Below are 6,753 nucleotides of genomic sequence, written 5' to 3'. Positions count from 1 at the left end.
TGTTCCCCAGGGCAAGTCACTTAACCCTGCTTGCCTCATTTTTCTCTTCCACAGAATGAGCTGGAGAAGGAAATAGCAAACCTCTCCAGCATCTTTGCCAAGAAAACTCAAAATGGGTTCAGGAAGATTTGGACACCATTGAAATGAATTTTTAAAAAACTGGGCTTTACTTTCCCCATCTAAAAAGTGAGGGGGCTGGAGTAGATGATCTCTATGGCTTTTTGCAAATCTAAATTATATGATTTCATGTAGAACAGAAAATGGACAAAACACAGGAAATGTGCCTTCTCAACTGGGGATATATATAGAGAAACCAACATTGGATACAGAGTTAAAAGGAAGAAGGAGGAGGTCACACCCATGAATCATAGAGTTGCTTTACTTTAATATAATTCAGTCCACCTAGCATTTATTAAATATTTAATATATGCAAAGCCCCATGTCAGATGCTAGAGATATAAGCACAAAGCAAACTACAGAAACAAGGTCTCCGGAGTTTATATTCTTCTAGGGGAAAACAACATGCTACCAGATACATGTATCTATGTTCAATTGAGAAGAGGTTTGGGGGAATAATCATCCATTAGGACAACAAGCAAAGTCTTGCCATAGTGACTGGAAAGAAATAGATGGAAGTCAGAAGTATTGTACAAGTAGAGTCTACAAAACTTGAGAACTGAGTGAATATTGCAAGTGAGAGAGAGAAAAAGAATAAAAAATGATAGTGAGGAGATATAATGGATAGAATATTGAACCAGGAGGCAGGAAGTCCTAATTTCAATCCCACCTCCTTAGTTAAGTAACTATCTAAAGGCAGGCTACTTGACTTCTCAAAGCCTTAGTTATCTAATATTGAAAATGGGTTAATAATAGCACTAAACTCATAGGGCTGATAGAAGAATTGAATGAGATATGCATTCAAAGGACTCTGCAAACCTTAAAAAGGGATAAAAAGGGAAAGTGGAAGGATAATTCTGTCTTAAACATTGAAAGGAAAGTTTCTTGATTACCTGAGTCTGGGCAAAAATACTGAGCTCAGTCTTATTCAGGTGGAAATGCTTCTGGGTGAAGATGTCCAGTAGGCAGTTGTTGATGTGCAACCTGAATTTAGGGGAAAGATTAGTATGGTTATCAATCTATAAATCATCTTCAAAGAGCTATTTGAATATTTGGGAGATCACGGGATCAGAGAAAGAGAAGGCAGAAGTGTATCTAGGTCTGAGTTCTAGAATATTCATGATTATCCAGTACAGCACAGATAGTGATCAAACAAAAGGGACTGAAATGGAATGGTCAGACTTGTAGGGGAGTGTAATGCCAATGGGATACCCAAAGCAGCTCCTATGGATATGCATGGATATTTCCAGGGGAAATTTGCAAAATATAAACTTTCTTCCTCAAAGATGAAATCAAAATGTTTATTCAGATACCAGAAAGTCAGTAACCATGATAACAATGGAGTTTGTACACATTACCAATAAAGGGAGCATGGCCATCCCCAAGCCTTCCCTCCATCAAGCCTCCCCACAAACAAACTTCCTTAGGCAAAATCACTCCTCTCCCTCAGGTAGCTGCTCTGCTGTGATCTCTCTCCCTCTCTCAGCTCTCCCTCACTCCCTCTCATCTGCACCCTTCCTGTTTCACTCATTCAGCAAGCTCCTGTGACAGCAATCAAAATAGAATCTTTTGCTGTTTTTAATTTTTGTTTATGCCAAGATGTACAATGCCTGTATTTGAATATGATTAAAGAAGTTCTTCCCTGCACATTGATGGGCCTGCTCATTGAAGGAATCTTGATTAGGGGAGTTGTTTTGTAGGAGTGTCCCAAGTACCTTTTGTTTTTTCAATTGAGGCACCAGGTCAGAGGGTCATGCCCTCTGGCTCTGAAAAATGTTTAAATACTCTGAGGGTGAGGTTTTACTTTGGGGCTTACTGACTGGAAGTGTTTCTTTTGCTGGATGAAACTCTGGGAAGTTGCTAAGGAGCCCCCAGCTTTGAAAACCCAGAAGCTGGTCCTTCCCTCTCTGGTAAAGATGTATGTATGTTAATGGTCAGGCAGTTTGGAAGCACTGTTTGTTGATTTTTGATGTCTCTGAAATTTTGATTTTGATTTTCTCTGATGGCTATGCTTGATTGAGGTGATTGTTGACCCCATAGGGGTTTAGTTTCCTTTTAGAGAAGTAGATCAATGAATCTGTGGTAGCAGATCCCCCTGTGTATGCCTATGTCTGGGGTGCTTACTGTTACAGCTTCTCCCACCATAGGCTTCAAGCTATAGGCTGGGTCAAAGCTCAGAACAGGTCACATGTATCTATTAAGGGGCAGGGAAGATCTTCACATTCCCTTAACATTACAGAGAAGAGCCAAGATTGTCATGAATGCTAAAGGTAAAGAGGGTATGCATTATGGGCTCTTCAGCAGTAACAAACGCTGTACAGAGGTTGAGGATTGAGAAAAGCCTATCAGGTTTAACAACGAAGATTGTAGGCAACCTTGTAGAGTGTGATTTCCATGAAATACTGAGATCAGAAGCTAGGTATCAAAAGTTAGAAAAGTGGAAAGAAAGGAAGATAGGGGAAATATAGACTCACCACCCCCTCATTCTCTCAGGAAGTTAACTGTGCAAAGGAGACTAGACAAAGCACCAAAATTTCTTCTATTATACCGTTAATCACTAGGTGTTAATTAGGCCATGTGTATCTAGTCCAGGGTGGATATTAGGAGAAACTTTTCTTCTCTCACTCTCATGTCCACCCATACCTGAACCATTTCTGTTAACATTCAGGTGTGATCCCACCATTCATCTCTTTTTAATTCTTGAAGTAGCAAGGTGGTAAGGCCTAATTCTGAATACAGGGAAGAAAAACCTGGCATCCTTTGCCACATTTACAGAGGGATTGAGAGGGTGAGTAAGTAACCTGTCAACTGTAGTAGAGAATATATTTATCAAGTGGTGTCACCAACATGAAAGGAGACAGAAATAAGAAAATTATGTTTGTATAGGAGAGTTTATATTGATCGTTCCCAATGGCTAGAGTATGACTTACCTTGCTTTTAAATGTTATTGTCCTACAGTGCCACAGCACACAAACTTTCTTCTTTTCACTCCCATCACTCATTCTCAATTTTGTCATTAATACCTTTAGTCATACTATTTCTGTAACCCCCACCCCTTTCCTTCCTTTCCTCTACTATCAAAATAACACTGATGTTTCAAAGCCCAGGAAAAGTCTTATATTACCCAATAGATTTCCTATGATTGGTGCAGTTCTTCCTATATTTTTACCTCCCCAATTAGACTGCAAATATTCTCTAGAATGAATATCACCCCATAGGACAGCATGCTTTCTGAAATGCAGAATGGTACATAACCAGTCTCAGAGTCAGGTTCAAATCTCACATCAGACACAAACAGATTGAGTGATTCTGGACCAATGAGTTAACTCTTCAGTAGCCTAGAGTTCCCCAGAGCAATAAAAGGTAGGTACCATTATGGATAGAATACTGGGTGTGGAGTCAGTAAGACCTGAGTTCAAACTCTGATTCAGATACTTACTAGCTGAGTTATTTTGGAAAAGTCATCTTAACCTCTGCCTTACCTCAGTTTTCTCCACTTTAATATGGGGATGATAACAATACCAACCACTCAAGAATATTGTGAAGATCAAATATTTGTAAAAGTGTTTAGTGTACCTGACACCTAGTAAGTACTCTATAAATGCTAGCTGTATTGATTATTACTATTCTTTTTTTTTAAAACATTGTTTAAAGAAAAATTCTCCTACTATCTAGTGGACATCTGAGAATGCAGCACTTTGATGACGTGATTCATTTTCACTGTCAGAACACACTACACCAGTATAGCTGGAACCCTGCCCTCTCATGCATTCATATTCTGAGTCATTTTCCCCATTCCTCTATAGAGGACACATCCAATATGTGGAGGTCTTTCTTTATCTCTTACAATATCTCAAGTTAAAATGCGTGAAACACAAAGCATATGCTCAAAACTCTGAGGTAGTTTAAAAATTGGGGGAGTGGAGAGTTGCCTGAGTTTTGTAAGTAGCCCATCCATATCTAGAAAGTTCCTCATGTGATTCACCATTTGTAATACTTGGTTTGTTTTATTTCCCAATTTTCAGCCCTCACCTCACCTCACCTCTGAAATTTTTTTAAAATATCATTTGATTTTACTTCAACAAACATGCACCTACTGTACACCATCTTCCATTGATCTGTTTATGCTCCAACCTTGATGCAACTATGTCCTTTGTTCATCAGGTGCAACATCAGCCCAGAAAGACAAAGTGATAACCCACCCTTGAGATTCCCTTCTGGTGAACAGTGATGCTGAGGATGAGGCTTCCAACCTTTGGCACTTGGAGATGTCAAGGAAAAGTCAAGAGAATTCAAACCAGGAGCCATTACCCTTTGAAAGATCATGAAAATGATTTCAACTTTACATATTACCTGAACTACTGTCATTTGCCGGCCCTATATTCCAAGCATAAACATGACTCTTCTGCTTGGTGGGCTATGAAAAATATGGAATTGAGAATCTCCTTTCATTCCTCTATCTGCCTACACAAGTGTCCAGGCAGGAATCCTAAAACCAAACAGAGTTCTCTGAAAGTAGAAGAAATGGCTTGAAACCAGTCTCAGCCATTTCTGCTCTTCTTCCCCATATACTACAATTAGTCTCCATTTGGTGTCCCCAGCAATCATTGGCCTTCTACCAAATACCTCATAGACTAGATATCTGTGCCAAAAGATGATCTTAGATTAGATTCTATCAGGTTGCTGTGATGTCTTGAGTAACCAAGGACATGCAGGCTTCCCCTATTTGAAAGTCCAGATACAAAACCTCTCCTTGCTAGAGATATTTATAGGGTCCCTTTGGGGAAGTTTCAGAGAAGCAAAGGCCCAGTTGCTGATGTCAAATCAGCCTCTTCTTTGGGGACATAGCTTTAGCTCAGTGCGTAAAGAAAAAAGGTTTATCTAAAATAGACAGCATTTAAAAATAGAAACAAAAGCTACCACTTTGATAGTACTTGTGAGATATATGGTGCAGTGGATAGAGTGCAAAGTCTGGAGTGAGGAAAATATCTTCCTGAGTTCAAATCCTGCCTCAGCTACTTACTAGCTATGTGACCCCAAGGCAAGTCACTTAGCTCTGTCAGTTTCCTCATCTATACAATGAGATGAAGAGGGAAATGGCAAAGATCTTAAATGGGGTCTCAAAGAGTTGGACACAACTGAAATGACTGAGCAACATTGATGCTTACTATATGCCAGGGACTTGACAATATTATTGAATTTGCTCCTTACAACAACCCTGGGAGGGAGGTCCTATATTAAAGATGAGAAAACTGAAACAAAGGGAAATAAAGTGGTCACACATCTAATTATTACCTGAGGCTAGATTTGAACTCAGGTCTTCCTGACTCTAGGTCCAGCGCTCTGTTCATTGAATGGCTTACAGAGCTTAAAATTAGAGGAGAATTGTAACAAATATCCTATTTTCTTCTTCATCCAATGAATCACTGCGACGATAACTCACAATCTATAGAATTTAGTTGTACTTCATGAATGATGGCTAACTTCCATTTCATTGAATGCTCATTTAAAATCAGAAAAGCTGGAATGTAGTGGTTCTAGCCACTGGTCCCAAATAACATATTCCTTTGAGAGGGTCAGTCAGGGCAGGATGGGGAGACTTTCTTCAACAAAGTGTATATACACAAGAATAGAGGTATTAAAAAGTTGGGATACTCTAGTGATTTGAAGAGAAATCTGTTTCATTCCACTTTTAAAACTATTTGACCTATTAGTACCAAGCCATTTCTATGCTTTCAGATGATGTTAGTTTTTTGTCCCCCTCCCCCTTACCTACTTTCTCCTCATTAAATGTGAAGGAAGATAAAGAAGGTTTCTAATTTTTAAAGATACAAAGTTTGCCCAAAGAGAGCTTACCTATAAGGACAGAATCTGGATCTGCTTGATTTCATTGGAATGGTGAACTCCCAGGTAAGGAAGTTCCTTCTACCAATTGTAGCATTAAGGGAATTTGAAGATCTTCCCTGCCCCTTAATAAGCACATGTGACTTGCTCTGAGCTTTGGTCCAGTTCACAGCTTGTGTCATATGAAGCCCATGGTGGGAGGAGCTTGCTGAATGGGTGGAGCAGGAAGGGTGCAGCAGGAAAGGAGTGAGGTGGAGCTGAAAGAGAGGCAGCAAGAAGAGCAGAGCAGAGAAGAGCAGCCTGGCTGATAAAGGGACATTTTGCCTAAGGGAGCTTGTTTGTGGGGAAGCCTAATGGAGGGAAGGCTTGGAAACGGCAGTCCTCCCTCTATTGGTAATGGGTACAAACTTCCTTATTACAGTGCTGGAACTGGCTTTCTGGTATCTGAATAAATATTTTGATTTTGTCTTTGAGGAAGAGAGTTTATATTTTGCCAATTTACCCTAGAAATATGCCTGCATATCCATAGTGGCTGCTGTGTGTATTGCATCGGACTTAAAGGTCAATACCTTCTCTGTAACTTAGACTCTTAGAGAAGTGGTATCAGACTCAAATAGAAATCATTCAGCATGACACATGGTGACTTAGAAAACAACAAATTGACATTATCTACATTGTGTTGTATTTTTATTTATTTTGTTAAACTTTTCCCAATTACATTTTCACCAGATTTCAGCTTCACTGGAGAGTTTTACAGGTCATTTACAAGCTGGCTGTCTGGTACTTTGACAC

The sequence above is a fragment of the Notamacropus eugenii genome, chromosome 5 (genome assembly GCF_028372415.1).
Source record: "Notamacropus eugenii isolate mMacEug1 chromosome 5, mMacEug1.pri_v2, whole genome shotgun sequence".
NCBI classification, from domain to species: Eukaryota; Metazoa; Chordata; class Mammalia; order Diprotodontia; family Macropodidae; genus Notamacropus; species Notamacropus eugenii.
This window is presented reverse-complemented; position numbering follows the sequence as displayed.